The sequence below is a fragment of the Tauraco erythrolophus genome, chromosome 1, assembly GCF_009769465.1.
Source record: "Tauraco erythrolophus isolate bTauEry1 chromosome 1, bTauEry1.pri, whole genome shotgun sequence".
In the NCBI taxonomy this organism is placed as follows: Eukaryota; Metazoa; Chordata; class Aves; order Musophagiformes; family Musophagidae; genus Tauraco; species Tauraco erythrolophus.
Window position 1 is genome coordinate 87700578 of NC_141465.1, and position 11848 is coordinate 87712425.

Consider the following 11848-nt stretch of genomic DNA (forward strand, 5'->3'; position numbering starts at 1 on the left):
GATCTTTAAACCCATGAAGAGTGGATGTATTATCTAACTGTCTAATATCTCTGATCTAAATCATAAAATCTTTGATTTTAACACAGCATTCCCATACAGTCAGAAGCAGCTTACATTTGTGTATTAATTTTTAAACAGGATCCAGTAGAACTCAAAACTTGTGAAAACATTAACTCTTCATGGCACGGTTGAAAACTTCTCATCTTTTTCTGTGCCTCCATAAGTGAAACCAACAGTATCTGCAGTTCACCCTCTACAATACAGCTAGGACAAATGGGTTTGCTGTTGCTTTTGCTTGCTCACTGGTTTCCACACAAAAGAGAAACAGGCCGTGTTAAATTAGTTGCACAAAACTCAGCATGCTAGCTCTGAGAAAAAGAAACTTTTTCATTTAATTTCTGGACATCTTTTGATGAGCCACCCAGTACTGACTCAGCGGTGCTGGACCTTCACTTGGGGCCCAGAACTCTGCAGCTGCTCTAGCTCTGCGTTTGCCTAGAGCAATGTGCCAGCTGTCTCTGACTGTATTACACCACAGTAATGCGAACAACTGGAAGCAATAATGTGTCTCCCCATTTGCCTAACAATACCAACATGAACAATAATTCAGAAGACTGAAGATTTGTGCTGTAATTTAATAAACCCCATGCACATTTCTACAATTGAGTATCACATCTGTGCAATGGATCCTAGAAGTGTAATATTCTTTTATAAGGGACCATTAACCAATCTTAAGTTTATAGGTTTCCTTAAATCTTTTTCATCAGCTGTTAAACTACAGTAAAGAGAAAATTGCCTCTTATGAGACAAGGGATAGTAAAATACAAAGACTGTGATTAAACGTCAATCAATTAAGGATTATAATATAATAAAAATGCTGACTGATGATTAAAATGAGTACTTTCTGGCATAATTTTATAAGCAATATTAAGAGTTGTTTAAAAAAGTCAATAGAATAAACCCCACTTACATCTTATTATGTATCAGGGACACAGTCTTAGATAGCTCTATTTAGAGAAGAGGAGGAAAAGAATTTTTATTCTGACAAAAATACCTAAGAAACAGATTGTTGTCGATCTCCACATTAAATAGGATACATTTCTTTCTGTCATTTATTTTATTATACCCCCGACTCCTCCATTTTAAATCCATTTCTCAATGGAGTAAATAATGCTATATATTTCAGTTTCAGCTGGCATTTGGCAAGTCCATGCAATTAGGCTACATTTCATGAAAACAGGTAACAGATCATGCAATAAACAATATAAATAAGCGACACACAAAATATTATTTCATGTAACAGACCTAAGAGACTAGCCCAGCTGAGGGCAGGAGAGCTGCAAATGCAATGTTTGCATGGGTTTCTACTGAAGATGCTTTAGTGATCTTTCATGGAAAAATCCTATGGGATTTAGAGTTACACTAAGTGGATTCTACAGAAACTCCTACATAGAATGTACACTCATAGCAAATAATCAGCATTTTATAGTTCATATGAAACATACAGAAAAATGCTGTGGCAGGAATATAGTTTTCTATTAAATTCTACAGTCCGTTTCAAGAGAGCAATAGAAATGCTTTCGTTTTCATAAGAGGAACTCCATATAATGTACATCTTGCCTAATATTCACCTCCTGTGCTCCTGCTCCCACACTGCTGAGTGACTGTGGGTAAAAACCACATTACCATTCAGAGGGTTTTATCATTACTTTTTTTTTTTCCTCCTTCTGATTCACCATCTGTCAAAACAGGCCGTATTTGTTTCTCCATCCTCCTTGGACTTTGTCATATGTTTGCCAAAAGTCACCTCTACTTTACAAAACTGTCTCTTGCTTCTGGACAGGTCATACTGTCCCTTTTAGAGAACATCAATGTTACGCCAGACTTCGTCTCTTCCTAATCTCCTCCCACTTTGCTACTTTTTCCTTGTTCTACTCTCTTCAACAACGGCAAATATTTCCTACTTGCTTTCTTCTAACCTCTGTATAGTCCTTAATGTTACTCTTCATCTTCTCCTCTCTACTTTCATCCTCTTTTTAACTAATTAAGTGGACCTTGTCCTATCATAAGTATCTCCTAAGAACTAAAGGCTATGTAAGCATCACAGTGAAGGAAGACAATTTATTTGAATGAGAGTCCTGCTATTCGAAGTAGTGCAGAATCAGGTCCTTGTATGTATAATTAAAAAAACAAACAGACAAACAAACTACGTTTGATCAAGGAGTTATAGATACTTGGATGGGAAAGGCGCTATCATAGCAAAAGTGCAATTACACCAATGTGAGATATTGCTGTTCCATACCTCAAACCTTTTATAGTGGCAGACTAAAAGCAACTCTGACCCTAACCTGGATAAAAAGCTTATCTAGCTGAACTTTTCTATTATGTGTCTTTCTCAGTTTTGGCATCTCATGACAGTAATAACCTGAAAGTTATCTTCATCTCCTGCCACCTCTTGACAAGCATACTAGAACATCTCACAAGGGATGTTATCAGTTTACTGAAGAATAATAGTGGCAATGATGATAAAATAAAGAAAAATCATTTAGGTCACAACTGCATGTATATGTTAATGTCTTGGCAGGAGTGAAAATTAACTGAATGGCTGTCCTAAAACAGCAAAAGATATATTCTTGCATTTAATTTGTATCCAAAATAGATTTTAATGTAAATTTTGGTTGTGTAAGATTAACCAAAATAGTGTATTAGAATACATCTCTTTTAAAATATGAGCTTGTTCCTTATAACTTTCAGCAGTCACTCCTCACTCACAAAGCACTGGAATTAGACATGTCTACTTTGCGTCTTCAAAGTCAACGACAGAACATGTGTCAGTCGTGGTTTGAGGATTGCAGGGTTTTTTTTGATGGATGGAAATGGAGGGATTGAAAAACCCTTTGTACAGAAAAAAAAATTCCATTTGTGTTTCAATCTAAGTAATCATACATTTAAGTAAGAATGAGAACTGTAGGTAAAAATAATCAGAAATAAAAATAAAAGACCTTTTGTGAGAGAAAGTATTTTATAAAGATGGCTAATAGTATTTTAGATATTCTCTCTTGAATACAGTAGAAGTTCATTATTAAATTCTCTTTGTCATGTATCAGTTGTAATAAATAGGGGCGAGGGGGCTGTCCCTTCACATAGTATCTTAATAAAAGCATTCTTTACAGTTTTGTTTATTTTATTATTCATGTACTGGACTGAGTTTAAAACTAAGGTAAAGGTAATCAGAAATCAGAAAAAAGCTCTCAAGTTACAGATTGAATAATTCTCTCCATCCTTACCATGTGGTCATTTTTGCTGATGTAAGATGTGTTTTATTCAGCTATCACAGTCTTTTTCCTCTAAAGATTGATGACTGAAAATGCTGTGCTGGTAGTTATCCATCACGTATGCCTATGGATGACCACGGCCTTGTCTGTGATCTGTTCTTATACCAATTAAGTTTGGATCTGTGCCAGCTACAGGGCCTTGTTACGCCACTCAGAGAGAATCAAGGAACCTGAATGATTTCCTGATTATTATAGATTATTGAACCCCTTCCAGCCTACTCATGCTGAAGGCTGGACTTGAAAAAGACAACTCAGAAGCCAAGAAAAAAGAAATAGATACTTTATAACACTGCGCAATTTTACTTAAGAGCCTAGCAATGTTGTTTTGATTGGGAACTGAGACGCTGCAGAGTTGCTTCAGGGAACCACCTTTAGAGAAACTAATAGCAATACTGTTAAAACATCTTTTTCTGAAAATTTTCTTCTATAAAACCCCCTCCTCCAGTTCATTCTTCCTTGTGCATTGTTATTTGCAATCAGTTATCAAATATGTCAATTACAGTTGTTCATTTCAAGAAAATACAAAGAAATATTTGTGGCCCAAATTTCAATGTAGAATGTACTAACCGGTTTAAATTACTCTTCCTTACAACACCGTACACTCTTTAGAAGAATTTAGACACATTTATTTGTGAGAATAAGGACATGCTGCTGCAATTTATTTGCTTGACGAAGCATAGGAAGGAAGTTTCAGTATGGCCAAAGGGGTAGGTCAAATTCTACCTTTACATGTTAATCTCCTGTGGCAGATGCTATTCTTGTCATACTTCTCTCTTCTGAGCAGCTGAGGAGAATTATACTAGCTTAGTCTCATCTATATTCAGCTACTGGAGTGCACCAGACTAGGATTTCATGAGTAAGATTAAGGACTTCAGATTTTTTCGTATTGGTCCTCTGGTCACTTAGGCATAAAAACATGATTGGATTTGCTGCCTTACTTCCAATAAGTTGACACTATTCTTTACTATAGGTCTGGTTGTCATTTGCATCACCTTGACTGCGCAGAGGTCTAGGTAGAAAAGAAAACCAGGCCCCAAATTGCTAAGTGCCTGATTTGGGACTTTGGATGAAGGGGGTTCTAGATACCTATGCAAAAAAGATAGATCAAAGAATTGAAGTAGTACTAAAAGTCTGGAGAAAGCAGTGAAATATACATGACAGAGTGAAATGATTTCTTCATTTTCAGCCAACATGAATCCTAGGATGTCCTGAACAGGGTTTTCAGAAACCTCTTACCCCAACTAGTTATTCCAGGGAACAGTATCCTTCATGATGTCATGAATCTAATTGACATTCCATTATGAAATAAGAAAGATTTTTTCCTATTGAATTAAACTAGCTAAAAATCTGTTGGGTTCCTAAGGCAACAAAGCTCATGTGTGTGCTTGCATCTGTCCTATCTCTGGCTTAGATAACTTTGCACAAATTTTTATTCACTTTGGCAGCAGTATAGAGGTCTCAAATTTCTGTAAGGTTGGGCAGCTGAGTAGAGGGGAGACAGCCCAGAGCAAAGGGCTGCCACATGAGACCATACTGTCAAGTTATAGATCTATAAACTCTACTAGTTTCTTACACTTCTTATGACTTCAAGAAGGTGTATCCCAGTCAATGGCAATAACTTTTTACCAGATTAATATTAGATACCTTAAAATATTAGCTTGTAGCTGTTTGCAGGCAGTGAAAGACTGAAAGAGATAATCTCCAGAAGGAAGCGAAGAGAATTATGGAAAAAGGATATTCAAGGTTGAATGTACCTTACAAAATGAGAATGAAAATGTAAATGTTTACAGCTAGGTGTGCATGCATGTGATCGGAGATTTCAATTCAGCTGCCCAAACATAGACACAACATTACTCTTTTAGAGCATCTGAAACAACCACTTGGAGTTGGCAGATACTGAACAGAACCTACAGGAGAAACACATAGGTTGGAAACTCATCTGGAGGTTAAGGGAGACATAGAAGGCCATCTGTAAAGGGTAGACACCTATATTTTGGCAATTTGATAGCCTTACTGAGCTGTTCAGCTGATTTTATGTAAGTTTAATATGGGTGAGCTGAAGAGCTTCTTTAACTCCATTGACTTTACTGTCTAAATTGCCTTTGAGTACAGTGGGAACTTAGACACTAAGACAGACGGACACACAGACATCTACATCATAAATCTCAATTTAGATGTCTTAATCTGTGACTGGATCCTGTCCCTCAAACGTCTCTGTTTCCTAACTCTTTAAACAGAAGCCAGTGAAGTGATCAGCAATGAAGCAAAGACTGCCTACCCAGGTGACAGAGTTAACCCACACCGGATGTATTAAATGCTTGACTTGTGAGAGGATGTGGGCATGAAGAACTTTGAATTTATGAAATTGTGACCTGCTGCTTAAAATCTACCTGTTGTGGCTGCTGTTCAGTTAACAGCCCATCTAGCTTGTTGTGACTGCTTCTTGTCTGAGCAACCCCTGCTTCACACTGTATCCAGACTGGATGTTTTCTACATAGAAACACAACAAAATGAGGACATCTCATCTTCCAGCTTTCTCTCCCCACCACTATGTCCTCTTCCATCTCACACTGCCAGGCTCCTCCTGCTATGTTTTGCTGTATAGCTACGTGATCCAATTAAGTGTAGAGAGGTAATAAGGAAAAAAGAAGTGGTTTTCATTAATGGAAAATTTCCGATATGTGAGAACTGGGATCTGAATTCATGACTGTGTGTCCCAGTTTTAGCTGGGACAGAGTTTTTTTTTAACAGCCAGAAGAGCTCCCTGTTTTGGTTTCACTCAGAGGCTCACTCTGAGAAGAATGTTGATAGCAAGCTGATGTTTGTGGTTGGAAGTGAAACTCCAAGGACTTTTCAGTGTGCGGAGTACAGAAACACGGCAGGATAAGGGGGGAGCATAGCTGGGACAAGGGGGACACGATTCCCCTTGTCATTTGTGTGGAACTTAAGACTGAGGGCCAAACTGGCCAATTAGTATTCCATATCATGCAGCGTCATGCCCAGTATAAAAGCGAGGGTCAGCCGGGAAGAAGGGCTTTTGCGCTTTTGCTCTTTTTGCACTTTTGCTCTTTTGCGCTTGCTGCGCTGTTGCTCTGCTGTTTTTTTTTCTTTCTCTCTCTCTCTTTCTCTCCCTCTCTGCCCCTCTCTATTTCGGGGCCTCGCGTTCGTCCGGGATTTGCAGTTTTTTCGGGACGAGACGGGCTTCGCATACGAGGGGTGGTGAGCACCTACATTGTATTAAATCATCTGTATTAAATCACTCTTATCTCAACCCACGGGTTTCACGTTTATCCTTTAATTCTCTCCCTCATTCCTGGGGGTGGGGGAGGGGGAGTGACCGGCTGTGTGTGGGGCGGTTCAACATAACCCACGACAGTCTTAATTGGCGCCCAACGTGGGGCACGAAGGGGTTGAGATAACGATGTGGCTGGCCGGAATGCTGTTTGTTATGCTTGCGTACATGTTACCGGACATTCATAATTTATTGTCTTATCTACCCTATATGATGTTAGGCGGAATGTTTATGCGGTTTTCTGGCTCTGGGTGTTGGACCGGCATGAAAAGTATGTTATCGGTAATTAAGGGTTTTGCTATACTGTACGGTATAACTCTGATAAGATCATCGGTGCTGGGTCCGGCTCAGTCTTTGTATTCGGCGGTGCAGAGGGGGATGGTGATGTGGAACTCGTTTATTAATTTTGAGCGTCACCTGGCGGATATCATCGCCAATTATACCGGTGACTTTTCATTCACAAAAGCTTACGTTGATTTTGATAATGCCGAACATCATTGGAATAATTTAACCGGTTTGATTGTCCTGCAAGGTCTCCTGAATATATGTTTAATTATCTATATATTCAAAATCAATCGGCCATTTAGGGGTGTATATCAATTTATTTCTCGGGTTATTGTGCTTGCCATCTCAACTCCCATGACAAGCACTATAGCTACTCAGACTACAACGTTATCAGTTGCCCCCGTAAGGAAAAGAAAATGTATACAAAAGTTAGACGACGAAGAAGAGGAATCAGGGCCATCACAACAACCAAATGAGGAAGAGCAACCAGGACCATCAAAGCAACCAGACAAAGAAGAACAACCGGGGCCATCACAACGATTGGAGGAAGAGAAACCAAGGAAATGTCTGCGAAAATCAGAACGCAGAGGAGAGGATGATGATAATGATGAAGAGCGACCAGGGCCATCACGAGAAATGAAGCGGGAGCGTTCTGTTTCGCCCCAGAGGAAATCTCAATGGAGGAGGAGTGACATCATAGATGAGAGGATAACCACCAGGTCTCTAAAAATGAGCGAGCTGCGAGATATTCGAAAAGATTATGGCCGCCTTAAAGGTGAGCCCATTGTCTCTTGGTTGCTCAGATGCTGGGACATGGGAGCCAATAGTCTGGAGTTAGATGGTAGTGAAGCTAGGCAGCTGGGAGCCCTTGCCATGGATGGAGGCATTGATAAAGCAATTGGAAGGCAGACACAAGTCCGCAGCCTCTGGAGACGACTCCTGGCAGCCATAAAGGAAAGGTACCCCTACAAGGACGAGGTGCCATGTAATGTAAGCAGGTGGACCAACATAGAAAAAGCTATTCAGTATCTGAGAGAACTGGCTGTGCGAGAGTTGATTTATCTTGACTCGAGAAGCGGACCAAGACTCGAAGATCCAGATGACGTCCGGTGCACACGACCAATGTGGCAGAAGATTATACGGAGTGCGCCAGCCGCATATTCCACCTCATTGGCAATAATGGACTTCGGGGACGATGAAGCACCACTATCCGTAGGTAATCTGGTCACCTACCTCCGACGATATGATGATGACACTTCTATACGAACCTGTGTTGCGGCTGTGGAAAAGCTGTCTGAAGAGGTCCGAGAATTAAGAGAAAAAGTAGATTTCCCACCACCCGAACGTTCTAGAATTTCAGCTGTCAGAACCAGGCGTTACCCTCCTCGAGAGAGACAAGAGAGACGGTACAGATCACGGGGTGAGCTATGGTTCTACCTCCGTGATCATGGAGAAGACATGAGAAGGTGGGATGGAAAACCCACCTCCGCTTTAGAGGCCAGGGTACGCCAGTTGGGAGGAAGAACCAACAGGAATAGAACTTTCTCCAATTCCTCCAGGACAGCTGTTGCCCCAGTCTACAGTGAGCAGTCCACTAGTCAAAATGGGAGGGCTGATCCTCCTAGCCATCTTGACTCCAATCCTGCTGATTCCTCTGATGAATATGATAACAGGCATTAGAGGGGCCCTGCCTCCAGCCAGGTGGAGGAGAGGGATAATCGAGTGTACTGGACTGTGTGGATTCGGTGGCCTGGCACATCATACCCCAGAAAGTATAAGGCTTTAGTGGATACTGGTGCCCAATGCACTTTGATACCATCGAACTTCAGAGGAGCAGAATCCATCTCTATTTCTGGAGTGACAGGGGGGTCTCAACAACTGACTGTGTTAGAGGCTGAAGTGAGCCTAACTGGACAGCAGTGGCAAAAACACCCTATTGTAACTGGCCCAGAAGCCCCGTGCATCCTTGGCATAGATTATCTTAAGAGAGGGTATTTCAAAGACCCAAAAGGGTATCGGTGGGCTTTTGGCATAGCTGCAGTAGAGACAGAAGAAGGCAGGCAGCTGTCTACTTTGCCTGGTCTCTCAACGGACCCTTCTGCTGTGGGGTTACTGAGGGTCGAAGAACAGCAGGTGCCAATTGCTAATACAACAGTGCACCGACGGCAATATCGTACCAACCGAGACTCTCTAATTCCTATCCATAAGTTGATTCGTCAACTGGAGAGTCAAGGAGTCATCACAAAGACCCGCTCCCCTTTTAACAGCCCTATATGGCCTGTGCGTAAGTCCAATGGTGAGTGGAGGCTGACGGTAGACTATCGTGGCTTGAATGAAGTTACACCACCGTTGAGTGCTGCCGTGCCAGATATGCTGGAACTTCAGTATGAACTGGAGTCAAAGGCAGCCAGGTGGTACGCTACAATTGATATCGCTAATGCGTTTTTCTCAATTCCTTTGGCACCGGAATGCAGGCCACAGTTTGCTTTCACTTGGAGGGGCATCCAGTATACCTGGAATCGACTGCCCCAGGGGTGGAAACACAGCCCCACTATTTGCCATGGACTGATCCAGACCACACTGGAACAGGGTGATGCCCCAGAACATCTGCAATACATTGATGACATCATTGTATGGGGCAACACAGCAGAAGAAGTTTTTGAGAAAGGTGAAAAGATAATCCAAATCCTTCTGAAAGCAGGCTTTGCCATAAAACAGAGTAAAGTCAAGGGACCTGCCCAGGAGATTCAGTTTTTGGGAATAAAATGGCAAGATGGGCGTCGTCAGATTCCGATGGACGTGATTAATAAAATAACAGCTATGTCCCCACCAACCAACAAAAAGGAAGCACAAGCTTTCTTAGGCATTGTGGGTTTCTGGCGAATGCATATTCCTGACTACAGCCAGATTGTAAAACCCCTCTACCAAATAACCCGAAAGAGGAATAATTTTGAATGGGGCCCAGAGCAAAAACAAGCCTTTGAACAAATTAAACAAGAAATAGTCCATGCGGTAGCCCTGGGACCAGTCCGGACAGGACAAGATGTCAAAAACGTGCTCTACACCGCAGCCGGGGAGAATGGTCCCACCTGGAGTCTTTGGCAAAAAGCGCCAGGGGAGACGCGAGGTCGACCTCTTGGGTTTTGGAGTCGAGGATACAAAGGATCCGAAACCAACTATACTCCAACTGAAAAAGAGATATTGGCAGCATATGAAGGAGTCCGAGCTGCTTCTGAAGTGATTGGTACAGAAGCACAGTTGCTCCTGGCACCCCGATTGCCAGTGCTCGGCTGGATGTTCAAAGGGAGCGTCCCGTCTACACACCACGCAACTGATGCCACATGGAGCAAGTGGATCGCGCTGATCACACAAAGAGCTCGGATAGGAAACCTCAATCGCCCAGGAATTTTGGAAGTGATCACTAACTGGGCTGAAGGTAAAGACTTTGGAATGTCACCAGAGGAGGAGGAGGTGACACGTGCTGAGGAGGCTCCACCTTATAATGAACTATCAGACAATGAGAAGAAATACGCTCTGTTTACCGACGGGTCCTGTCGCCTTGTAGGAAAACATCGAAAATGGAAAGCTGCTGTATGGAGTCCTACTCGACAGGTCGCAGAAGCTACCGAAGGAGAAGGCGAATCAAGCCAGTTCGCAGAGGTGAAAGCCATCCAACTGGCTTTAGACATCGCTGAACGAGAAAAGTGGCCAATGCTCTATCTCTATACCGACTCTTGGATGGTAGCAAATGCCCTGTGGGGATGGCTACGGCAATGGAAGCAGAGCAGCTGGCAACGCAGAGGTAAACCCATCTGGGCTGCCCCGTTGTGGAAAGACATTGCTGCTCGAGTAGAGAAGCTGATTGTGAAAGTACGACATGTAGATGCCCATGTACCCAAGAGTCGGGCCACAGAAGAACATGAAAACAATCAACAGGTGGATCAGGCCGCCAAGATTAAAGTGGCTCAGGTGGATCTGGACTGGCAACATAAAGGTGAAAAATTTCTAGCTCGTTGGGCCCATGATGCCTCAGGCCATCAAGGAAGGGACGCCACGTACAAATGGGCTCGTGATCGAGGGGTGGACCTAACTATGGACACCATTGCAGAGGTGATCCATGAATGTGAAACGTGTGCTGCAATCAAGCAAGCCAAGCGGTTGAAACCTCTTTGGTATGGAGGGCGTTGGTCGAAATATCAATATGGAGAGGCTTGGCAAATTGACTATGTCACACTTCCACAAACTCGCAGTGGCAAGCGTTATGTGCTTACAATGGTGGAAGCGACCACTGGATGGCTGGAAACCTATGCTGTGCCCCATGCCACCGCCCGGAACACGATCTTGGGCCTTGAAAAGCAAGTCTTGTGGCGGCATGGCACCCCAGAAAGAATTGAGTCGGACAACGGGACTCATTTCCGTAACAATCTTATAGACACCTGGGCCAAAGAGCATGGCATCGAGTGGGTATATCACATCCCCTATCATGCACCAGCTTCTGGGAAGATTGAACGATATAATGGATTGCTAAAAACCACACTGAAAGCAATGGGTGGTGGAACCTTCAAACATTGGGATACGCATTTAGCAAAAGCCACCTGGCTAGTTAACACTAGAGGATCTGCCAATCGAGCTGGTCCTGCGCAATCAGAACTTCTACGTACTGTAGAAGGAGACAAAGTCCCTGTAGTGCACATGAGGAATATACTCGGGAAGACAGTTTGGGTTATTCCTGCCTCGGGTAAAGGTAAACCCATTCGTGGGATTGCTTTTGCTCAGGGACCTGGGTGTACTTGGTGGGTGATGCAGAAGGACGGGGAAGTTCGATGTGTACCTCAAGGGGATTTGATGTTGGGTGAAAATAGATGATAAAATGAATTGAATTGTGTGATATTAATCGCTGAATAACCCTGTCCCTGCATACCATCATCACTATGGT